This window comes from Moschus berezovskii, chromosome 4 (genome assembly GCF_049115385.1).
Source record: "Moschus berezovskii isolate FMDL1 chromosome 4, NW_MosBer_1.0, whole genome shotgun sequence".
Lineage (NCBI taxonomy): Eukaryota > Metazoa > Chordata > Mammalia > Artiodactyla > Moschidae > Moschus > Moschus berezovskii.
The window spans coordinates 18,833,609-18,860,410 of NC_142463.1; the positions used below are offsets into that span (position 1 = coordinate 18,833,609).

The 26,802-nt window shown below is 41.0% G+C and overlaps 1 pseudogene; it reads right to left on the reverse strand.

The window, feature by feature from the left end:
* Positions 1-16,079: 16,079 nt before the first annotated feature.
* On the reverse strand, positions 16,080-17,180 carry LOC129540316 (transcription initiation factor TFIID subunit 9-like; annotated as a pseudogene).
* Between the last annotated feature and the right edge of the window lie 9,622 nt (positions 17,181-26,802).

Genomic DNA, 26,802 nt, shown 5'->3' on the forward strand with positions numbered 1-26,802 from the left:
CTGCCCTTCATCTCCAGTTGTCCCCAATCCAGTCATAATACTGCTAAATATTTCACAGTCACAGCCTTGGGTTCTACCTTTTTCTCTCTTCCAGTATACTAAGAAAACATTTCAAAGACTATCCATTTTTTCTAAATGCTTTGAAAGGGTTTAAATAATATTATGTTTCCTGGTTGTTTAGTCTCTTCTGACACAGTGATGACCTATTGCTGTTCTGTCCTTCAGTAGTTGCCTGCAAACAGAGCGACTATCTTTCCTGTGTAGCCTAAGACAGCCACAATGCTTTTGTGAAAAATATTACAAAATTTTATGGGACTCTGGCTCCACTACCTAGAACATAATAACTCTTCAAGGGAACAGCATCTTTCCAACAACTGAGAAAAAAACTATTTTCAAGGACTCCAGACATATTGCAGTTTCACAGATGTACTCTTTATTGGACATGATTGGAAATTCTCTTTTCTTTTCATGCATAAGAATAAGATAGACCTATGGCTAATGGGATTCCATATTCAAAATGTGTTGGGTTTCTTTGTGCATTTAAATGAACATGATTCATATGTATGAGTTACCATAACAGCATAAGGCACTTAACAAGCTTGGGGCAGGAGTGCTGCCAGAGACATGGTGAGCAGGGGAATCAAATCCAAATCAGAATAAGTATCTATTCCCATGGGGGTTAAATCACTACCATGTTTGATTTGTAGTGCCTGACTGTCCAGGCACTACAGGTGCCTGACTACCTCCAGGTGCCTGACTGTCCCCAAGTGCAGGGGGCTAAGGGTTTGCAACTTGCTGATTAATCGGCCATATGGCAATAAGGGCAGTAATGGCAATAAGGGCTTCCCTGGTGGCTCAGACAGAAAAGAATCTGCCTGCAATGTGGAAGACCTGGATTCGACCCCTGGGTTGGGAAGAACCACTGGAGAAGGGAATGGCTACCCACTCCAGTATTCTTGCCTGGAGAATTCCATGGGCAGAGGAGGCTTGTGGGCTATACTCCATGGGGCCACAAAGAGTCAGACAGCTGAGTGACTAACACGTCACTTCAATGGCAATAAACATGTCAGCCTTGGGAAGGGGAAGTCCATGCAATTCAGCTGGGCTTAATAATTTATGAATCCATTGGGCAAGTACTGGAGTGACTGGGGAGGGAGTGACATCCACGGAACAGGTCTTCTTGTTCAACAGGTTATGGAGTGTCTCCTCCATTCTGAAGATTCTCAAGGTGAATAAATACTCTCATAGTCTAGACCCGTTTTAAGAAGGTCTTAAATCCACCTACACATCTCTTCTCCAATCTTCCTTGTCATCGATTTTCTTATCTTGTCCCTTCCAAGTCCCCGACCATAAAGTTAACAGTTTGCCACTTTTTTGTATGTCCCTGGGGGGGGCTTACCTCAGAACATCTTCCCTAAGAAGGAAAGTGGACAAAAAGTTGTGCTACTGCCCACTAGAAGGATTTTCCTTCTCTGTAGTCTGTCAGGGACACTCTGAATGTAATACATGACACAGTAGTACACTGCTGGCCACTACCAATGTCCTGTGCTGGGTAGTCTGTAAAAAGTTGAAATGTTTTCTCTCTTGGCTCACTGATCATAGGAAACTGTGAGGTCATTGGTGTTGGCTGAGGGATGGATGGCAGGCGATGAGAGTAGACATATTAGGAAATGTAAACAGCTCGTGCAACTTTCATGCATATTCAGACTTGAGCCTGGTCTTATAGGACCACTTCCACCTGATGGAGGAAGTGTCCTCTGTTTTATGATTTGAGATCAGTTGGGGATGTATAATCACCAAGTATTTTGTGGTTAAGTGTTGTTGTACTCTGCTGGAGTCCAGGAGCAAGCCAGGTGCTAGTTCCGAAAAGAGCCATTTGCAGAATTTGACATGCTTTCTAAATGATACTCTATTTATTAGGATAAAGTTAGCTGGCAACTTCAGATGATTCTACTTGCAGACTTACTGTATGCTTGTTTCTATCACACCAGAGTATCTCAAACCAAAGGCCACCAGCCCCATTCTTTACTTTGCTCTAACTAGTCAAATAGGAGATTTTTTTCATGCCTCCATTTTTCCCCATCCCAATTTTAAAAATTTTTAAAGAAGAAGAAGAAAAGGAAGGATGGAGTGTCAGAGAGTCCTTTAGGAAAATTTTCTATATTGGGTCCTGAATCCCATAAAACTGCCATATAACTATTTATCCTTCTCATGGGAAGCATATGGGATTAACAGACTGTGACAATGGTCTTTTATTTTTCCATAATATTTTAACTTCTATCTGTTAAAAGGCTTTCAAGACCAAAGAAAGCAACTTAAAGAAAGGAATTTATGTTATAAAACTTTTATTTGATCTAACATTTGATCTTGCTCTTTTGAGTTCAATGGCTTCATCTGGGGAGACATAGGAGTGACAGAGTTCATACCTTTTTATTACGGAAAATTTCAAACATACATAAAGTAGAGAGAATAGTATAATAAGCCTCTAAGCACCTATCTTCCAGCTTCGACAGTAATCAACATTCTATTCTCGTTATTTATACTCTATCCTTCCTACCACTACTTTTTTTTTGCTCGAGTATTTTAAAACAACCTAAGACAGCATATAGTTCCACTTTGTAAAGTCTTCAGTAATATAGACTAATTTTATAAACATAACATAACCAAAATTTCATTATCATTCCCCCCAAAATTGACAATTAACTCTTTAATACCATCTAATAATTAGTCCATGTTCAGTTTTTCCCAATGGTCTCAAAATGCCTTTTTATAGTTGGTTTATTTAAAGCAGGATCTAAACAAGATGTACATATTGCATTTGGTTGGTAGGTCTCTTAAGTCTCTCTCTCTCATTTTCTAAGTTAAATACAGTCTTTTCTATTGAAGAAATTTGTGTTTTTTCTAGTTTCTAAAATAGGCATCAGGTTTCTAAATAGAAGGAAAAAGCCTTAGCTAAAGAGTCACATATTATTCAGACTGCTGCTGCTGCTGCTAAGTCACTTCAGTCGTGTCCGACTCTGTGTGACCCCATAGATGGAAGCCCACTTGGCTTCCCCGTCCCTGGGATTCTCCAGGCAAGAACACTGGAGTGGGTTGACATTTCCTTCTCCAGTGTGTGAAAGTGAAAAGTGAAAGTGAAGTCGCTTAGTCGTGTCTGACCCTTAGCGACCCCACGGACTGCAGCCCTCCAGGCTCCTCCATCCATGGGATTTTCCAGGCAAGAGTACTGGAGTTGAGTAAATGAACTTGAATAGATTAAAAGCGCACATCAGAATAGAATTGTAGGCCCTCCCTGGTGACCCAGTGGTGAGGAGTCTGCCTGCCAGTGAAGGAGACATGAATGGGATCCCTAGTCCAGGAAGATGCCACATGCCACAGAGCGACTGGGCCTCTGTGCTGCAACTATGGAGCCTGTGCACTGGAACCCAGGAATAGTAACTACTGAGCCCACGCACTGTAGTTGCTGAGGTCGGTGCCCTGGAGCCCCTGCTCTGCAAGGGGAGGGGCCCCCACAAGCCTGCGCATAGCAACTGAAGGGTGGCACCCCACCCCGCTCACCGAAACTAGAGAAAAGCCTGCACAGCAGCAAAGACCCAGCACAGCCAGAGATAGAAAGAACAGGATTGTACTTTTCGGTCAGAAACATAGGAACCAAAGGCAAAAATCTGCCAAGCTTAAGGCCAATTAATATATATATAACATATATATATATATATATATACACAACACTGTATTTTCCCCATTTTGCATTTATCTTGATATTGCTTAAAGTGCATTGCCAAGCTAAAATACAAGCTTCCTGGGACTTCCCTGGAGGTCCAGTGGTTAAGATTATGCACTTCCAACGCAGGGGACACAGGTTTGATCCATGGTCAGGGAACTAAGATCCCACAGGCTGTGCAGTCAAATAAATAAATAATAAAATAAATACAAGCTTCCTAATTAAAAAAAAATAGCATATGAATTCCCCTTTGTTTTAAAGTCTTCCTTATACCTATTAATGGTATTTTGTTTTTGCCTTCACTTTGTATAGGGCATTTCTGCAACAATCATATGACTCTAAGGCAAAAGTTTGGGCACGAAGCTGACAGCCTTCAGCATGATGACCGTGGTAAGGAATTATTGCTTTTTTCTTTGTGATTAAGTTTGTGTATATATTTTAATTGTGTATGTATTTTATTATATCAAAACTATAAAACAAGGTACATTCAGGGAGATACATCCATATACTTTTCCATATAGGTAATCATTTTTATTTGTTAGTTTTGGGCTTATGCACTTTAAAATTTTGTATATATATGTGTGTGTGTGTATATATATGTACACTTTTTCTATTCTTATACAAAAAGTATAATACTATACATACTCTTCTGCATGTTGGTTTTTTGCACTTTTATCCTGTAGGTCACTCTTTAGCAAGACATAGAAATATTCTTCTTTTTACAGTTGATGAATACCCCATTGCATGTATGTACCATTGTTTATTCACCTGTCCTCTATAGATAGACCTGTGAGCAGTTGATACTCTTTCGTTATTACAAAGTGTGCTGCAATAAATAGCCTTGAGCATTCATCTCAAGTTTTTGCCATTTTATCTTCCCTAGAAGGGAGGTTTCTTGGGCATAGAATAAACGCACACATAATTTTGCTAGCTAATGTCAAATCTCCCTCCACAGTTGTACCATTTCTCATCTCCATCAGCAATACATGAAAGTACCTGTTACTGCACAATCTCACTGGTTTAGTGTGTTATCAAGTTTGAGATTTTTGCAAATCTGATAGATAAGTAGTATTATTTTAGTATTAATAAAAGGGTTGGACACGACTGAGCGACTGGACTGAACTGAACTGATCTTACTGTACAAGTAGCAAATCAAAGTTAAGCATCTTTTCATATACTTAAGAGCTATTTGTATTTACTTTTCTTTAACTTTCCCATTTATTACTGGATAGTTAGACTAAGATTTGAATTTCTTTTCAATATTTAGAAAAATTTTACATATTAGGGATATTGGCCTTTTGTGATATTAGTTATAATTTTGTCTTGGTTTTTATTTAACTTTGACATTGCTCATGGTATTTCAGGCATACAATTTTTTAATTTTTGAAAATTTCAGGTAGATAAATTTACCCATCTTTCTGTTACTGAATCCAGATATGGAATCAGAGGAAAGTCCTCCTCATTTCTAAGTTGTAAAAAAATTGACCTATGTTATCCTCTAGTATTTGTATGATTTTCTATTTTTACATTTAGATATATGACTCACTTGAAATTTATCTAAGTGCAAGTCATGAAGAATGGATCCAATTTTGTCTTTATCCACTTGGCCATCAGTTGTTCCAATACCATTTGTTTATCAAACATTAAGTGTCTGTATACCTTTGGAATATATCTTTAGATTTTATATCCTGTTCAATTAAAATATATATATTTATGCACCAATACCATGTTTTAATAAAAGAGATTTTTTAAAAAAAACTAAAGAAAGAAAGGAAAACGAAGTTGCTCAGTTGTGTCCAACTCTTTGCAACCCCATGGAACCTCCCTGGCTCCTCATTCCATGGAATTTTCCAGGCAAGAATACTGGAGTGGGTTGCCATTTCCTTCTCCAGGGATCTTCCCAACCCAGGGATCAAACCTGAGCCTCCCACATTGCAGGCAGAAGCTTTATGGTCCTAGCCACCAGGTTGGTATTATATTTAGATTTTTATATCCTGCTCAATGAACTATATACCTATTTATGCACCAATACCATGTTTTAATAAGAGTTTTTTTTAAAAACTAGGAGAAGGGGACAACAGAGGATGAGATGGCTGGATGGCATCACCAACTCGATGGACATGAGTTTGAGTGAACTCCGGGAGTTGGTGATGGACAGGGAGGCCTGGCGTGCTGCGATTCATGGGGTCGCAAAGAGTCAGACACTACTGAGCGACTGAACTGAACTGAATTTTATGACATGCTACTTGACAAAATACATTTATTCTTCATAGGAGGTTTTCCATTTATTATAAGTTTCCTAGAATTATATCATCTGCACATGAACATAAATTTACCTCTTCTTTTTCCATTCTCATGTTTCAAATTGTTTTCTCTTGTGTTAAAATAGTGGACATCCTTGTCTTCTTTATGATTTTTGCAATGAATTCCAAAGCTATTTGTCTGATACCATATGTGTGCCCTACAATTCAATTCAGTTCTGACACCAGTCACCCACAGTTAGTGAAGATTCCACAGGTTAAGGCTCTCAGTCCCACAAGGCTGCCCCCACATCAGGTCCTGGGCGTCCCCAGACCACCCACACTTCTGCCTGGCTGGATACAAATTTGGGACTTCCCACAACATCTTCAAGTGGAAAATTCACTAGACCCATTCACAGAACTCAGAAAAGTGCTATATTTACAATTACCATTTTATTACAAAGGATAATAATGAATAGCCAGAGGAAGAGATACTACCCTCCTAGGCTGTTAAGATATTCCCCAGCTGAGGAAGCTCCCTTAGCATGCTGGCCCTGAGTTTTTAAAACGATAGTTTGGTGATTGAACTCAATCTCCAGTTCCTCTCCACTTCTTGAAGTTGAGCATGGGGCTGAGAGTTCCAATGCTCTAATCAGGTGGTTTGGTTCTTCTGGCCCCAGTCTTCATCCTGAAGCTACCAAATCCCTCTCTGCTGTGAATCATCACCATGAAACCCCTCATTAGCATAAACTCAAGTATCAAGTTTATAAACTATTAAATATATAAATTCAAGTATCAAGGGGCTTATTATGAGTAACAAGACACCCCTATCACTCAGGAAATTCCGAGGATTTTTTTAAGTACTGTGCCAGGAATCTGGGAGGAAAAAAAAATTTTTTTTTTTAATTATATCACCAGTAGGAAAGCCTCTAGGGTTTGCCCACTAATTAATTTGGGGCCAGGATATTGTAAAGGAAGTATCCCTCAATTTCTTTTTATTGAGTCTTTAATGTGAATGGGCTTTGAATTGTGTTGAAGGCCTTTTTAATATCTATGGAGAGTTTCATTTCCTCCTTAGGTGTATAAATTTGATACATTATGTTAACAGATTTCCTAGTATTGAATGATCTTTATATTCCTGAAATAAACACCACTTTCAGTTCAGTTCAGTTCAGTTGCTCAGTCGTGTCCGACTCTTTGCGACCCCATGAATCACAGCACGCCAGGCCTCCCTGTCCATCACCAACTCCCAGAGTTCACTCAAACTCATGTCCATCGAGTTGGTGATGCCACCCATCCATCTCATTCTCTGTCGTCCCCGTCTCCTCCCGCCCCCAATCCCTCCCAGATAAGAGTCTTTTCCAGTGAGTCAACTTGTTGCATGAGGTGGCCAAACTATTGGAGTTTCAGTTTTAGCATCAGTCCTTCCAATGAACACCCAGGATTGATCTCCTCTAGAATGGACTAGTTGGATCTTCTTGCAGTCCAAGGGACTCTCAATAGTCTTCTCCAGCACCACAGTTCAAAACCATCAATTCTTGGTGAAATAAACACCACTTAGTTATATGTATTTATTTAATGTGTTATTAATATGCTGCTGCTGCATATGCTTACTAATATTTTACCTTTTTTATTCATTTACTATCAATGTTATATTTGTCCCACAAAAAGAAGTTGGAAGTGTTTCTCCCTCTTCTATGCTCTAGAATTCTTTAAGTGACATTCAATTATCTTATTTATTTCATCAAGATTTTCATATTTATTTGCATAAAATTGTACAAATTAATTGGCTCTGTTTTGATGGCCCTGTCTGGCTTGCCATTAGTTTGTGTGTTTTATACTTTATTTTAAAAATTAAGTTATTTAATAGTTTGTTTACATTGTTAGTGTTTTCAAATAAGCCTTTTGATTTCTGTGTTACTTTTACTCTTTTATCAGTTCACTAATTGTTCACTCTTATTCTTTGCTTGTGCTTTACTTTGGTTTTCTTTGATCTTTTTCTATCTTCGTGACGTCAATGTTTCATTTACTTACTCATTTATTCATTGATAGAGATATCCAACATAATGAATTTTCCTCTGATAATTCATTTTTTTGTCATAGACGATTTATTCAGATGTAATGTTTGCACTATTAACAGTAGTATTTTCAAGAGTTCTCAATTTTTTATTTTTCCTTCATCGAAAGAATCATTTAAAAGTATGTGTATTAAAACTTTTTTCCAAGTGGCAGAGACTTTATTATTATCATCAATATCTAGCATTGTAGTCATAGAACACAGCCTGTGATTTGCATTAAAATTTTTTACATTATTTTATTTTATTATTTTTTAATTGAGGTATAGTTGATTTACAATACTATGTTAGTTTCAGGTATACAGTATAGTGATTCATAGCATTTTTACTTATTATACTCCACTAAAAGAACTGACTCATTGGGAAAGAACCTGATGTTGGGAAAGATTGAGGGCAGGAGTAGGGGGGCAACAGGGGATGAGATAGTTGTATGACATCAGCGACTCAATGGGCGTGAGTTTGAGCAAACTGCAGGAGATAGTGAAGGACAGGGAAGCCTGGCGTGCTGCATCAGTCCATGGGGTCGCAAAGAGTCAGACAGGACTGAGCGACTGAACAACAGCAACAAAAAGTTCTTACAAGATAATGGCTGTAATTTCCTGACACCTTGTCACTTATCTCTTTTATACAGAATAGTTTGTATCTTTTAATCTCACACCCTATCTTGCTGCTCCCTTTTTCCCTCTCCTTAAGGGTAACCACTAGTTTGTTTTTTATATCCGTGAGTCTTTTTCTGTTGCCATATACATTCGTTTTACTTTTTAGAGTCCATTTATCATACAGTATTTATCTTTCTCTGACATTTCATTAAGCACAATATTCTTTAGGGCCATCCATGATGCTGCAAATGGCAGAATTTCGTTCTTTTTGTGGCTGAGTAATATTCCATTGTACATATATATCACATCTTTTTTATCCATTTGCTGTTTATGGGCACTTGGGTTGCTTCCATTTCCTGGCTATTGTAAATAGTGCTACAGTGAACACTGGGGTGCACGTACATTTTTGAATTAGCATTTTTGTTTCTTTCCAGATATATACCCAACAGTGGGATTGATGGATCATGTGGTAGCTCTATTTTTAGTTTTTTTGAGGAAGCGCCATACTGTTCTATATTGATTGCACCAATTTACATTCCCACCAATTGTGCACAAGTGTTCTTTTTTCTCCATATCCTCTCTGATATTTGTTATTTGTAGACTTTTTGATGACAGGTATGAGGTGATATTTCACTGTTGCTTTTATTTGCATTTTTCTAATAATTATCAACATTTGTTGCCAGTTTTCTTTATGTCCTAACATGTCCATTTTCAAGAACATTCCATGTGTACTTCAAAAGGAGGTATATTCATTAATATAGGTATTCAGAATTTGATATACATTTGTAAGAGTTACTGATTATGCTGTTTAGGTCAGTGATACTCAAAGTAGCCAGTTTACTATGTCACTAAGCATACAATAGTTCAGCTGATTTTTTTTTTTTTTTTGGTAGCAGGACTTCGCAAATGAAGGAAGTAGTGCATTGATTTATATTCTGGAGCAAGTTTCTTATCCACTGCATCTGGTAACCACAGTTCATGAATTGGCAGCAGTCTGTAACCACATTTTCAGTAGCACTGGATAAGGTTTCCTAAATCCTTATTCATATTTCACCCACTTGCTTTATCTTGGAATGAGCTTAATGCATCAATCTTTTCTCTTGTTAATGTGTTTCTGTTTCGTCTGCATCTGTTGTAGTTTTAATTTGGTGGAAGCTGACTCTATGTTATTGACTACATATCTCCATATTTTAATTAGCCATTAACATTTCTTAAACTCCTTTTCCTTTCTAAAGTCTTTTGGTCAGAATTCTATCTTGACAGATACCAACATCATGACCCTTGCTGTTTTGTGTTTTACATCTTGCCTGGTATAAATCCATTCTTTTATTTTTAAACATTCTAATCTCTGTTTTAGGTGTGTTTTTAAATAACATAGGATTGGACTTTGCTTCATTTGACAATTCAAAAATCCTTTCATGTAATATGTGAGTAAACCTCATTTATAGTATTGGTAAAAATAAGTTTTTAATTATAAACTATTTTACCATATAGTCATCTCTCTCTTTGTTTTAAAAAATATTTCTCTTGACTTGGAGAGGAGACAAGATGGCAGAGTAGAAGGACCTTGAGCTCACCTCCTCCCACAAGAACCCCAAAATCAAAACCAACTGCAGAACAACCACTGAAAAAAAAGACTTGAACCTACCAAAAAAGGCATCCCACATCCAGAGGCATGAAGAAGAAGCTCAACAAGATGGTAGGAAGGGTGCACTCATCATATAATCAAAGCCCATACCCCTTGGGTGGGCGAATCACAAACTGGAGAATAATTATATCAGAGAAGTTCTCTCACAGAAGTGAGAGCTGTGAACCCTATATCAGGCTCCCCAGACTGGGGATCTGGTATGGGGAGGAGGACCCATTTAACTTTGAAGACCAGTGGGGCTTGATTGCAGGAGCGCCACAGGACTGGGGGAAGCAGAAACTCCATTCTTGCAGGGTGCATGCAAGTTCTCATGCACCCCAGGAGCCAGGGGAAAAGCAGTGACTTCACTGGAGCCTGAGCCAGACCTACATGCTGGTCCTGGGGAGTCTTCTGGGGAGGGAGAAGATGTCTGTTGTTCTCTCTGGAGTCATAAAAGCTGGTGACAGAAATATCAGGAAGTCTTCATTTACTTGAACTCTTGTTGGAGGCAGATATCTTGCTAGGGTTGTTGTTATTCAATCTCTCAGCCATGTCTGACTCTTTGTGACCCCATAGATAGAAGCACACCAGGCTTCCCTGTCCTTCACCAACTCTCAGAGTTTGCTCAAACTCATGTCCATTGAGTCAGTGATGCCATCCAACCATTTCAGCCTCTGTCGTCCCCTTCTCTTCCTGCCATTCCTAGCATCAGGGTCTTTTCCAATAAGTCAGTTCTTCACATCAGGTGGCCAAAGTATTGGACCCTCAGCTTCAGCCCTACCAATGAATATTCAGGACTGATTTCCTTTAGGATTGACTGGTTGGATCTTCTTGCAGTCCAAGGGACTCTCAAGGGTCTACTCAGCACCACAGTTCAAAAGCATCAATTCTTAGGTGATCAGCCTTCTTTATGATCCAACTCTCATATCAGTACATGACTACTGGAAAAACCATAGCCTTGACTATGTGGAGCTTTGTTGGCAAAGTAATGTCTCTGGTTTTTAATACACTGTCAGGTTTGTCATAGCTTTTTTCCCAAGGAGCAAGCGTTTTTTAATTTCATGGCTACAGTCACCATCTGCAGTGATTTTGGAGCATAAGAAAATAAAGTATTTCGCTGTTTCCATTTATCCCCCATCTATTTGCCGTGAAGTGATGGGACCAGAGGCCATGATCTTCGTTTATTGAATGTTGAGTTTTAAGCCAGCTTTTTCACTCTCCTCTTTCACATTCATCAAGAAGCTCTTTAGTTCCTCTTCGCTTTCTGCCATTAGTGTGGTGTCATCTGCATATCTGAGGTTATTGATATTTCTCCTGGCAATCTTGATTCCAGCTTGTAACTCATCCAGCCCGGCATTTTGCATGAGGTACTCTGTGTATAAATTAAATAAGCAGGGTGATAATATACAGGCTTGACATACTTCTTTCTCAATTTTGAATCAGTTCATTGTTCCATGTCTGGTTCTAACTGTTGCTTCTTGACCTGCATACAGGTTTCTCAGGAGGCAGATCAGGTGGTCTGGTATTCCCACCTCTTTAAGAATTTTCCACAGTTTGCTATGATTCACACAGTCAAAAGCTTTAGCATAGTCAATGAAGCAGAAGTAGATTTTTTTTTTCCGGAATTCCCTTGCTTTTTCTACGATCCAGCAGATGTTGGCAATTTAATGTCTGATTCCTCTGCCTTTTCTACATCCAGTATGCATATCTGGATGTTCTTAGTTCATATACTGTTGAAGCCTAGCTTGAAGGATTTTGAGCATGACCTTGCTAGCTTGTGAAATGAGAGCGATTGTGTGGTAGCTTGAACATTCTTTGGCATTGCCCTCCTTTGGGATCAGAATGAATTAGCACCAAGACCTGGCCCCACCGATCAGTGCCCTCAACCAAACAACCAACAGGGTGGGAACGCAACCCTGACCATCAGCAGATAGGCTGCCTAAAAACTTCCTGAGCCCACAGCCACCTCTGCACACATCCTTTGACTAGAGGCCCAAGACCCAGCTCCATTCACCAGTGGGCAGGCACCAGCCCCTCCCACCAGGAAGCCTGCACAAGTCTCTGGACCAGCCTCACCAACCAGGAGGGAGACACCAGAAGCAAGAAAACTATGATCCTGTATAGTTTTCTACAAATGCAGTCCAGAACCTACCCTGGGACCAGCTGATGCCTGGCCCTTGCCTGACGAGAGGCGACAAATATGACGTTCCCCACAGAGGGCACTTCTCCAAGGTCAAGAAACATAAACAACCTTCCATATACATAAAATACAAATAGAGATTTAGACAAAATGAGTTGGCAGAGGACTATGTTCCAGATGAAGAAACAAAACAGAAGAACAACAAAGTGATGTGGAGCTAGGCAATCTACCCAAGAAAGAGTTCAGGGACAGCGATTGTAAAAATAATCAAAGAACTCAGGAAAAGAATAGATGCACATGGAGGGAAGTTACAAGAAGTTTTTAACAGAGTTAGAAAATGTTAAGAACAACCAGAGTTGAAAAATACCATAATTGAAATGAAAAATACACTAGAAAGAATCGAGAGCAGAATAAATGAGGCAGAATGGATAAGTGAACTGGAAGACAGAATGGTGAAAATTCCTGCCACAGAACAGAATAAAGAAAAAAGAATAAAAAGAAATGAAGACAGTCTAAGAGATCTCAGGACAACATTAAACACACCAACATTCAAATTATAGGGGTCCCAGACGGAGAAGAGAGAAATGGCCTGGGGCAATATTTGAAGAGATAATAGCTGAAAACTTTCCTAACATGGGAAAAGAAACAGTCACCCAAGTCCAGGAAGTGCAGCCAGTCCCATTAAGGTTTAACCCAAAGAGGAACATGGTGAAACACATAGTAATCAAATTGACCAGAATTAAAGAGAAAATATTAAAAATAACAAGGGAAAAAATAATAAGTAACATATAAGGGATTCCCCCATAAAGTTATCAGCTGATTTTCCAGCAGAAACTCAGCAGGCCAGAAGGAAGTGGCACAACATATTTAAAGTGATGAAGGCAAAAACTTACAACCAAGATTACTCTACCCAACAAGACTCTCATTCAGATTTTGGTGGGTCTCAGGACTGTTTGAGTAATTTAAAACTCTTTCCTACAAGCAGAGGACAGGAACAGTATGAATAATATCTTGATAGTACTTGGCAAAGACTTTGATAAGGAAAGAAGCAAATAAACCCCTTTTGATCAATCTGTGCCTCTGAGTGAGGTTTCAATTTCTATTCTATTATGTAATATGAAATCAAAGCATGTGGTCTTGTTTATGGGGGGGGTGTGGTACTCCCCGGAGAAGGCAATGGCAAGCCACTCCAGTACTTTTGCCTAGAAAATCGCATGGACAGAGGAGCCTGGTAGGCTGCAGTCCATGGGGTCGCTACTAGTTGGACACCACTGAGCGACTTCACTTTCACTTTCACACATTGGAGAAGGAAATGGCAACCCACTCCAGTGTTCTTGCCTGGAGAATCCCAGGGACGGCGGAGCCTGGTCGGCTTCCGTCTGGGGTCGCACAGAGTCGGACACGACTGAAGTGACTTAGCAGCAGCAGCAGTGGTACTCCCAGATTCTGAAATGAGATCTGCTGTATGAAGCTGTTATTCTCACTTTTTAATCACCTCTTTCATTTTTACACACAACAATTTTGAGTGATAGCGATGGTCCCTGCCTTGTTTCTGTCTTTATGGAAGTATACTTAATGTTAAACCATTTAATATGATGTTTGCTCTTCAGTTCAGTTCAGTTCAGTTGCTCAGTCATGTCTGACTCTTGGCTATCCCATGAACTGCAGCATGGTGCTTTTGAACTGTGGTATTGGAGAAGACTCTTGAGAGTCCCTTGGACTGCAAGGAGATCCAACCAGTCCATCCTAAAGGAGATCAGTCCTGGGTGTTCATTGGAAGGACTGATGTTGAAGCTGAAACTCCAATGCTTTGGCCCCCTGATGCGAAGAGCTGACTCATTTGAAAAGATCCTGATGCTGGGAAAGATTGAGGGCAGGAGGAGAAGGGGACAACAGAGGATGAGATGGTTGGATGGCATCACCGACTCAATGGACCTGAGTTTGGGTAAACTCTGGGAGTTGGTGATGGACAGGGAGGCCTGGCGTGCTGCAGTTCATGGGGTCGCAAAGAGTCGGACATGACTGAGCGACTGAACTGAACTGAACTTAGTTTCTCAGAAAACGAAAATAAGAGACTCTTCATCACAGTTGGGAAACAGTCTTTGTCTCTTGTTTTACGTAGTGTTTTTACCAGAAGCTCTTCTTGACTTTTTTAGCCGTTATATAACTGTACAGTTTTCAACTTGATTTTCATCCATGTGATTAATTAGGTTGAGGTTTCCTAATTTTGAACTATCTGTAAGGGGCCAAGGTAATTTTTATTTTTAGGTTTATTCTTAGGTGATTAATATTTTTGCTGCTATTGTGAATATAATCTTATTTTCTATTACATTTTCTAATTGGTTATGGCTGGTATATAGGAAAGCTATTGATTTTTCTTTTACGTTGATCTTGTATGTGGTCACCTTGCTGAATTTTCTTATTAATTCTAATAGTTTGTCAATTGATTTTCTTGGGTTTTTCTGTGTAAGCGATAGTGTCATTTGCAAATAATCACAATTTGCCTCTTCTTTTCTAATGTTTATACCTCTTATTGCTTTCCTTCTCTTTTTGAATTAGAGAAAGTAAATGATACCATTTGAATAGTAGTGGTGATAAAGGTCATTCTTGTCTTGTTTCTGACTTCAATTGGAATGTGTGTCTATTACTTCACCATTAAGTATGGCATTTGCTGTAAGTTTTTATCATTGTTTTATTAAAAATAAACAATGCATCAAATTAAAGCTGTTCTTTTCCTACATGCTAGGAAATTTTTTCTTTTATATCATTAGTGGATGTTGAATTTAAGACACTCATTTAAAATTTTTTATTTATTAATATAATAAGCTAAATTGATATATAATCTAATGCTGAGCCATCTTAGCAATGCTGAGATAAATCCTCTTTGGGCTTGATGAATTACTCTTTCAATACACTGTTGGATTTAACTTGTTAAAATTTAATTTAAGATTTCTGCTTCATTGTTCATATGAGGGATCGTGTACATATATTTTTTTTCTCTTGCCCTTACCTGGCTTTGGCTTCAGGATATGCCAGTCAGTAAAATGTGTTGTGTGGCTTTCCATCTCTTTTCTTTCTTTTCTTCTCCTTTCTATCTTCCTTTCTTTCTTTAATAACAACTTGTTTTTTATACTTAAAGGCTGCTGAGAAACGATTACTAGTCCTATTAAAGAAAATCTAACATCTGATGCTGGGAAAGGTTGGGGGCGGGAGGAGAAGGGGACGACGGAGAATGAGATGGCTGGATGGCATCACCAACTCTGTGGACATGAGTTTGAGTGTACTCCGGGAGTTGGTGATGGACAGGGAGGCCTGGCGTGCTGTGATTCATGGGGTCGCGGAGAGTCGGACACGACTGAGCAACTGAACTGAACTGAACTGAACTGAACATCTTAATTAGGAGAAGGAAATGGCAACCCACTCCAGTATTCTTGCCTGGAGAATCCCAGGGATGGGGGAGCCTGGTGGGCTGCCATCTATGGGGTCTCACAGAGTCGGACACGACTGAAGCAACTTAGCAGTAGCAGCAACATCTTAATTGAAAACTATGGTAACTATATGTACTCATTAACTACTATTGAAGTTTTCTAAAACAACTTGAAAATATCATGTGCGTGTTTAATTTCAGTACAATGGTTTCAAGACCAAGTATGCATGTTACATGCATTAAGGCTAGATTATAAATGATTGTCATCACCATCATCATTATCAATATCACCTTCACATTTTCTTTTAACTTGTTTGATGACTCATTGGAAGTCTTTTATGACGGTATCACGTTAGTGGTAATAATAGTGGTTTTGGACCCTATTAATGATGGATTAATCTGAATGTGGTGAACTGCTGCTGTTGGAAGAACTGATGCTTTTACAGCTGGGGGCTGTGAAGCAGGAATCTGTACTGTAAACCTTGACTCTGTGAGGGACATTGGAGTCCCTACCTTAGTTGAGGGCTTCCCTGGTGGCTCAGCTGGTAAAGAATTAACCTTAGTTGAAACAGACATGGTTTGTGGGATTGGGTGCCTGGAGTGGGAGTACTTGGTGTGCCAAAAACTGAGCCAACATTTACCTGTGGAACTGTTACTCTACCTGCAGAGTTTATGTCTTTATTTGGTAAAGATTAAAGTCTATAGGTTGGAACAGCCAATCAATATCTATCGAGTGGCAATCTGCTGCTGCTGCTAAGTTGCATCAGTCGTGTCCGACTCTATGTGACCCCATAGACAGCAGCCACCAGGTTCCTCTGTCCCTGGGATTCTCCAGCCAAGAATACTGGAATGGGTTGCCATTTCCTTCTCCAGTGCATGAAAGTGAAAAGTGAAAGTGACGTCGCTCAGTCGTGTCCAACTCTTCGCAACCCCATGGACCGTAGCCTACCAGGCACCTCCGTCCATGAGATTTTCCAGGCAAGAGTACTGGAGTGGGTTGCCATTGCCTTCTTCAAGTGACAGTCTAGGGCCTGAATGTGGCTTGATTGATTGCAAAAGAGTTTGATTTCTTTCTTCAAAGTGTAATAAAAAAATCTCTTGGGGAAGGAGAGGTAGAAGATTGGTTAGCATAGCACTGGATTGCCAATTGCACATCATGAGCATCAACAGTAACTCTCTTAGAAATTTTTGCATCATCTAAAATTGTGGTCACAAATTGAAAGGCAAACTCCAACATCTGATTTACAACTCTTACCTCATATTCTGTAATCTCCATGTCCTTCGGGATTTGTGCCATCATCTCTGCATCTTTCAGCATGCTCTTGGGAGAAGGCATCTTGCCAAACTCCATATAATATCCAGCAATCAGACTTCTCGAGTTAAATCACTCACATGAATGTATTACAGTGGTTTTGATGCAAGTCCTTTGCCTAGTGCCTGGTTTACCTTGCCTAACCTACCCTCCATCTCTGCCCTGTCGTGCACCCTGACGGGAGGATGTTTGGCCTTTTCTTATTTTCTTAAATAGATTCTACAATGTGAAAATTATGTATCCTTCAAATGTGTTTCTCTCCTTATTAGGCTCCGGTATCATGCTACTTTCCCGAGTTGAGGAAATTTCATCTTATATGCTCTAAAGTTGACTTATTTATTTATAAATGAGGAATAATCTTTCCCCTGAAGGTTACCTCAGTTCAGTTCAGTTCAGTTCAGTCGCTCAGTCGTGTCCGACTCTCCGCGACCCCATGAACCACAGCATGCCAGGCCTCCCTGTCCATCACCAACCCCCGGAGTTCACTCAAACCCATGTCCACAGAGTCGGTGATGCCATCCAGCCATCTCATTCTCGGTCGTCCCCTTCTCCTCCCGCCCCCAACCTTTCCCAGCATCAGAGTCTTTTCCAGTGAGTCAACTCGTTGCATGAGGTGGCCAAAGTATTGCAGTTTCAACTTTAGCATCAGTCCTTCCAATGAACACCCAGGATCGATCTCCCTTAGAATGGACTGGTTGGATCTCCTTGCGGTACAAGGGACTCTCAACAAAAGCATCAATTCTTCGGCGATCAGCTTTCTTCACAGTCCAACTCTCACATCCGTACATGACCATGGGAAAAACCATTGCCTTGACTAGACGGACCTTTGTTGGCAAAGTAATGTCTCTGCTTTTTAATATATTATCAAGGTTGGTCATAACTTTCCTTCCAAGAAGTAAGCGTCTTTTAATTTCATGGTTACCTAGAACTCACGTATTTAAAATTACCTTTTAACTTTGTCATTCAATGACAGTATTTTCAGTTTTTTTATGGTTATTGCCCCATTTGGTTTTCTAATTCTTTTTGGGACAATTTTGGCTACTTTTTTAAAAATTTGAAAACAAAACTCAGAACTATGAGCTTTAACTGGTAAAGAAATTGGTATCATAACAGGCATGAATTTGGTATTTATTTTGGGGCAGTGAGAATCCAGGTAATCTTAAAGGTAGCCCTTGGCCTGCTGCCAACTGCTTATCACTTTCACTCAATTATCACCAGAATGAACGATGAAGGCAAAGTATTGGTGAACTAAGTGGCCTCTGCCACAGAACAGCACAGAGGGCAGAAGGGATTTGTGAACCCAGTAAAGAGGAAGTTCTTTCTGAACAGAGTGAAAAAACAAAAAAGAAGAAAAGAATGTGAAACTCAATACCCTAAAATTTTGATTCAAGACAAGTCCCAAACCATTGACTTTCTATGCCTATCATAAAAATAATTTATCTCTTGCAGTCATGAGGCTGATAGTAACTGAAAATCAAATCCAAAGTGTGATATTGAGGATTACTGTAGTATAATACCAATGAAATTCACAGCCTTGCCAGTCTGTTATGTGAATGTCAGAGTGTTGACCAGAAAAGAAAGCAATCAGATAACTCAGAGCATCTAAAATCCTACCCGCCTCCCCGGCCAGTAGAAGTGGCTTCTCTTCCCCTGCTGAGGCTAATGGGTGACTTCTGACAATCCTTGTCAGCAAGAGGAAATAGTGACACAGTTCTGTGAAAGCCTTCTGTTGACTCCTTCTGGTAAATCAACGTAAATTCCATGAAAATACACGTGAGTGATGTTTCCGCAGAGCCAGTGTTCTAGACAGTATCACAGTGTCCTTCCCTAAGTACCAGTTGCTTCGCCTTATACCCTCCTACCATATGAAAGTGACAGAATGCTATATTTTACTGATTCACATTTAAAAAAAATAAAATGTCGTTGAGGCAAAATTCACATAACATAAAATTAATTATTTTAAAATGAACAATTCAGTGGCATTTAGTTCATTCACAATATTTTTTCCAATATTCTAATACCTCTGAAATGGAATTTATGTTACAATCAATGATATGCTATTGTTTAATTGATAATGTTTCATAAAATTCTTCATAGTGGAATATAAATAAAAGTTCACCTTTCAGTTGATGGTGTCTTAGAGTAGTTGAATCTGGGTACTTGGTGGTTTTCTTGGATTTTTGAGGAAGCACACTTTATATTTGGATGTCTTGGCAGCCACTCATCTACTGAGTTAATCTGAAAGACCATTAGCTTTGAGAGGAATCCAGAGCAAAGGAAACTGTCCAATTGGTCTAGCCTTCAATGTAAGCAGATGGGCCACTTGGTCTCCATGGCCCACCAGATTCCAATCATGTTGCAATCACCTTGCTGATGGAGACTATAGCAAGCGCTGCTGCTGCTGCTGCTGCTAAGTCACTTCAGTCGTGTCCGACTCTGTGTGACCCTATAGACGGCAGCCCACCAGGCTCCCCCATCCCTGGGATTCTCCAGGCAAGAACACTGGAGTGGGCTGCCATTTCCTTCTCCAATGTGTGAAAGTGAAAAGTGAAAGTGAAGTCGCTCAGTCATGTCTGACTCGTAGCGACCCCATGGACTGCAGCCTACCGGGCTCCTCCGTCCATGGGATTTCCTAGGCAAGAGTACTGGAGTGGCTTGCCATTGCCTTCTCCGATAGCAAGCGCAGGAGCAGCAATACAGAAGTGAAGAAAACCATGCTGTGTTTGATAAGTAACTGATCTCCTTTGAGAAACAGCTTTATCTTGCTACTAGGCCCTGATAGCGGAGAAGGCAATGGCAAGCCACTCCAGTACTCTTGCCTAGAAAATCCCGTGGATGGAGGAGCTAGGCTGCAGTCCATGGGGTCGCTATGAGTCAGACATGACTGAGTGACTTCACTTTCACTTTTCACTTTCACACATTGGAGAAGGAAATGGCAACCCACTCCAGTGTTCTTGCCTGGAGAATCCCAGGGACGGGGGAGCCTGGTGGGCTGCCGTCTTTGGGGTCACACAGAATCAGACATGACTGAAGTGACTTAGCAGCAGCAGCAGCAGGCCCTGATAGAGACTGCATGCTTGTCCCTGGGACAACCAGGTGACCTTCCTTCCATAACCTGGAAACTAGTTGATCCATTCTCAAGTCTGCAGTGTCCAAAAGCATTCATCATCAGATGGAAAGGATACAAATGAGACCAGGCCTAAGCGTCTTCTCCTTTGCCACCCATCCCTCAATAAACACTTATGTCTTAACAGGCAGAGGTTGTTTGAATGGATAAAGAAAAGCAAAACCCAAATACCTGCTGTATATAAGAGATTCACTCTAAAAGATGAAATAAAATGGAAGGAAAAAGTATATACCATGCAAACAAGAAGCTTGTGAAGGCTGGAGAGATGAGTTAAAGTATATTTCAAGATCAAGACTAGAGATAGATACTTTAGGACTTCCCTGGTGGTCTAGTGGTTAAGAATCCACCTTCCAAAGCAGGAGATGCAGGTTTGATCCCTGGCTGGAGAATTAAGATCCCACATGCCAGGGGGCAACTAGAGAAATCTCACGTGCTGCAAGGAAAGATCACACATGCCACAACTAAGACCTGACCAAAATAAATCAATAAAATAAATATTTAAAAAGATAGATATTTCATAATGGCAAAGAGATCAATTTACCAGGAAGCTATAAGAATTATTAATTTGTGACAACAGAGATTATAACCTAATGACAGAGTTTCAAAGTGCGTGGAACAAAAATTGACAGAACTAAAAGAAGAAATACACAATTCCATGATCATAGTTGGAGATGAAAAGAAACCCTCAGCAACAGACTAATAGACATAAAAATATCAAGAAATAGATTATGTGAACTAAATATCATCAAATATCTTGCCCTAATGGAAATTTATAAAACTGTATACCACAACTGCAGGATATATATTCTTTTCAAACATTGTACACATTGTACACATCAATGGACCATATGCTGAGCCATAAAACAAGTCTCAATACATTTGAAAGCTTTGATATCATATAAAATATGTTCTTTGACCACAATGAAATAAATTAGATATCAATAATCATAAGCTACCCAGAAAACTCCCAAATATTTGGAAATGAAGCAACATAGTTCTAAACAATCCATGGATCAAAGAAGTAATTACAAGGGAAGTTAGAATGATAATGAAAGCATAAAATGATTAGCAGGATGCAGGATAAAATCTATAGCTCTAAGTACTTGTGATTGAAAATAAGAAATATCAATAACCTCAGATATGCAGATGACACCACCCTTATGGCAGAAAGTGAAGAGGAAATAAAAAGCCTCTTGATGAAAGTGAAAGAGGAGAGTGAAAAAGTTGGCTTATAGCTCAACATTCAGAAAACTCAGATCATAGCATCTGGTCCCATCACTTCATGGGAAATAGATGGACAAACAGTGGAAACAGTGTCAGACTTTATTTTTTGGGGCTCCAAAAGCACTGCGGATGCTGATTGAAGCCAGGAAATTAAAAGACGCTTACTCCTTGGAAGGAAAGTTATGACCAACCTAGATAGCATATTTAAAAGCAGAGACATTACTTTGCCAACCAAGGTCCGTCTAGTCAAGGCTATGGTTTTTCCCGTGGTCATGTATGGATGTGAGATTTAGACTGTGAAGAAAGCTGATCACTGAAGAATTGATGCTTTTGAAGTGTGGTGTTGGAGAAGACTCTTGAGAGTCCCTTGGACTTCAAGGAGATCCAATCAGTCCATCCTCAAGGAGGTCAGTCCTGGGTGTTCATTGGAAGGACTGATGCTAAAGCTGAAACTCCAATACTTTGGCCACCTCATGCGATGAGTTGACTCACTGGAAAAGACTCTGATTCTGGGAGGGATTGGGGGCGGGAGGAGAAGGGGACGACAGAATGAGATGGCTGGATGGCATCACCAACTCGATGGACATGAGTTTGAGTGAACTCTGGGAGTTGGTGATGGACAGGGAGGCCTAGCATGCTGTGATTCATGGGGTCGCAAAGAGTTGGACACGACTGAATGACTGAACTGAACTGATATACCCCTTGGGCTTTCTTATATGGGCTTCCCTGGTGGCTTAGACGGTAAAGCGTCTACCCGCAATGTGGAAGACCTGGGATCGATCCCAGGGTTGGAAAGATCCCCTGGAGAAGGAGATGGCAACCCACTCCAGTACTCTTGCCTGGAAAATCCCATGGATGGAGGAGCCTGGTAGGCTACAGTCCATGGAGTCGCAGAGAGTTGGACACGACTGAGCGACTTCATTTCACTTCATATACCCCTTACATTTTATCATGGAATGCTGACTGTCAACCCCAACGTTATGGTCCAGTGGATCAAATAATTCTCAGTTCTCATTGGGTGGTTTCATGGCATCTCACAGACAAGTGTTTAGTTTCTACAATAGTCATTGTAAGCCAAAAACTCCTTCTCAAGTAGTGGCCAGTGGTTTGTGGGTGGGATCAGAGCCTTGCTTCAGAATCCTGGGTGCCCATGCTATGATTCCCCAATTGGAATTGCCTGAAGGTATTAAGTAAGATTTCTGTCACAAAATACGTCCAAAACATTGGGTCTGTTGGATAATCAGGCCCAACTAGTAACACTGCAACCTAGGCCTATCTCTTGGAGCCAGGCTCCTCTTTAAACCTACAGGTTACTGATAAATGAGTCAGAGCAGTGTGCTCAAATATAGTATACATGGTCTCCAGACCCAAGAGGGCCACCAAGCTTTCTAACTCTTTGAGGTGAGTGGTACAAGGTGTGGCCTCTTGTTTCTTACTTTAATTTTTGTTTATTTAGTGTAGACAAGCAAAAGAATTGTCTCACAAGGAAGTTTGTAAGAGACTCCAGATTTTGGAAGGACTGGCTCACCAAATAAAAAAATACATGTGTTTAAAAGAAAAAAAGAAAAAGAAAGATGTCTTAGCTTGAGCTGCTGTAACAGAAATAACTATAGACAGAATGACTTAAAAGAAATGTATTTCTTAGAGTTCTGGCAACTGAGGAGACTGTTCTGCCAAAAAGTAAAATAAGCTCAATTACATAAAATATACCACAGGAGTCCGCTCAGGAAAGCTGATAATTGATGACATGCTACTGGTAGGGGAAGGAGAAGGGAGATGCCTGCAAGAGCTAGAATTTAAAAAAAGCTGAAATGGTAGAGAGAGAGACCTTCCACAAATCCTGGAATCCATGGGAGCTGAGTGTGAAAACAGAAATCTTTTCCTTTGTGGAGAATGTTGGAAGCTTCTTCAATCTACTGCAAATTCTGGAGACTTCTGGGGGTGGGGACAGGGGCAGGGCTCCCAGGAATATCCCAGGAAACTCCATCCTGGGAGGAGGGGGCCACCCCCACTCTGCCTGCTCGACCCCCCTCTCCCCATCTCTCCAGCCCCCGCCTCCACACACACACTGTCCTGTTGGGGCCACATGTGCCCTCCAGCCATCCCAAAGAGGTTTTCATCTTCCTTTGGCCCCTAGAACTGGAGGGAGACCACACAGGCCTTGCCGAGACCCCTGTCCTCCAGCTCCTCACCCTGGACTTTGTCGGTCCCACTGGCTTTTGCCCCAGGGTCACAGGATGCTTTGGAGAGGTAGTCATCTTGATCAGGCCTCACAGGAAGCTCCAGTTCTCATCTACTTGGTCCTTTATATTGAGGTACAATGTTCACTTGAGGAAGTGCACAGTTCTTAATGTACCAGCTGAAGGCAGTAATCACATTTTCCTTCTGGATGGCTGGAGCCTTTAAGGCACAGGGCCTGGCACATAATGGCCTAACTAAATGACTTCCCTGGTGGCTCAGAAGGTAAAGAATCTACCTGCAATGTGGAAGACCTGGGTTCAATCCCTGGGCCAGGAAGATCCCCTGGAAAAGGGAATGGATACCCAGTACAGTATTCTTGCCTGGAGAATTCCATGGACAGAGGAGCCTGGCAGGCTATACAGTCCATGGAGTCGCAAAAAGTTGGACATTACTGAGTGACTAACACTTTCACTTCCACTTTACAGTTAAATACTAAACAATTATTTGTTGAATAAACTAATGAACAAAATCAAGTCAATGTACATTTCCACCAACAGTATATAGAAATATGGCGCCTATTTCAACCACACCCTTGTCAAAAATAGGTATCACAATTATGTTGAAGTTTTAGCTATTTGATAGTCATAAAATGATTTCTCATGATAGCTCTCAATTTTTCAACTCTTTGAATCCCAGTAAGGTGGAATGCTTATCTGTATGGTTATTGGCTGTTGCACTTGTGTGAATTTCCTAATCATGCTCTTTGCCCATTTCCAAACGTGGGAAATTTGTCCTGTTAGTTGGAAAACATCCTTCGTAATTCGCCTGAGCAAGACCAGGGCAGATGGAGTGGCTCCGGATCTTGATCACAGCACGCACACACCACATTCCCTTCCCCACAGTTTCTAAGAAGCCCCTGAAAATAGGGCACATGACCACTTGCTGGGAGAGCCCAGAGGATGAGAAAACCCACTGCCACACTTAAAGAGGGCATAGTCTTGGTGAGGAGAGGGGAGGAGGGGAGAGGGTGAAGGGAGAGGAGGGAAGGAAGGAGAGAGCCAGGCCAGACACTCGGGGTGCCAGTCTACTATTTTCTAGCTGAGCTGTCAACAGACAGGCTGAAGAGGGATGGGCTTCTAGGATCCTTTTTGATTCTGCCTCCTACATCCACATTCCATCAGTCCCTAGTTCCAGCTGACTCTACCACTGCTTCCCACCTTGTTCTGTCTCCAGCTCCCTGCACCAGCAAGCCACCAGTGATCTTTCTTAAAGATGAACCTGACTGTTTTAAACCTTCTTCCCAACTCTCCTCCCCATGCCCCCCCATACCCTTCAATGGCTTCATATTGCTCTCAGGGTTGAATGAAAACTCTGTTAAAGTTGCCTCTGCAGCCCCAGGGCACCCCAACCTGAAGTCCCTCTCCCAGGCCCCTCAATAGGACACTGCAATGCAAGAGTCTCTTCAGAAGTGATGCTGGGTTTCTGTGGAGGGTCAGCTGGGTGGGCACTGCAGAATAAGCTTCCCTTGGGCCTGGCAGAGACATCCACTGTCACCTGCAGTGTGATACAGGAAGTGTGGCAGTGGCTCCCAGAAGGGTCAAGAGAGAGGCATCCCTCTCTCATTCCCTTTTCCCCAATCCTGGACTCAGTTTCCCCAAGGAATGAGAAGATCTGGACCAATCATTCTGAGGGATTTCCTAATGACAGCAGCTAAGGCGGCACTCCAAGAAAAGGGAAGAAACCAGGCCATATCCAAGACAGAAAGATAAATGATTCCTCTTAGGATAAAACCCAAACTCATTACTGTGGCCCCTAGTGCCTACCTCTGATCTTAAGTCTTCCTATTCTTCCCCTCCTTACCCAACAGCCACCACACCAGCCTCTCTTCTTTATGTCCTTTCAACATACAGTGTTCCTTCCATTTTAGGGGCTTTGCACTTGTTATTCCTCATGTCTGAAACACTCCTTCCCCAGGTATTTTGTGGCTGTTTCCATTATTTAAACCTCAGCTCAGATTTCAGCTTCCCAAGAAACTTTTCCTGACCACACTATGCTTAGTCCCCTATCCTATTACCCTATTGAATTTTTTTCATAGCTCTTGTCCCTATGAAACTTAAACTATCTATTTTATTGTTTATATGCTAGATATGAGCCCCGTTGGGAAATATTTGTATCTCATTCACCCACTGCATTCCCAAAGCCTAGAATAACGCCTATCACATACATACATTGGTGTACCACATCCTTGTCCTCACAGAAATTATTCTATCAGGAGAGATATATCTTAAATAATCATGCAACACTAATTACAAGCAGAATCAAGTGTTTGAGGCTGAGATGCAGGACACTTTCCCACTGTTTTGTCCACTTCTGGCTCCGAGGACTGTTCCTTTACCCTGTGGGCATTTGCTGGCTGCAAGACCCTGGCTTCCCCTGGAATCTGATTAGAGCTCAGAGCATTCACCCAGGAATTAGGCCTCAGAAGCAGGGCAAGGTTTGTATCTCTAGGTCCAGTTCTCCAAACTTTTGGGATCTAGCTAGGTTTGTGGCTGCAGCAGCAATTTTTCCCTCCCCCTCCCCCTCCCCAAGTCAGAACAGGATACAACATTGATAGCTCACTTGTGTGGGCTGTCTGCTCCTCTCAGATTTTGACAAGCCCCTGGCTTGGGGTCTGGTCTCCTTAATACCTTACAACAGCGGTCCCCAACCATTTTGCACCAGGAACCGGTTTCTTGGAAGTCAGTTTTTGCACTGATTGAGGGGAGGGGTGGTTTTGGGATGCTTCAAACACATTACATGTATTGTGCACTTTATTTCTATTATTATTACATCAGCTCCAACTCAGATCATCAGGCCTTAGATCCTGGTGGTTGGGGACCCCTGCCTTATAAGCTCCACTCCATCTCCCATGCCCAATGCCCAGGGTCCTCCATGTCTGCAGGCTATTTTGCAGAGGCTGAAGTTAGGAGCTGCTTCCCCTGTCCCTTCTGCCCTTCCTCAGGACCTTCTGTTCTTGAATTCTCTCTCTCTCTCCAGGAAGATCAGCAAGTTTCTTCCCTTGTGGGATAATTCTTTCAGTTCTACCTGCTTGGGGCTGTGCTCTTGGACCTCTTTGGAACCCACACTAAT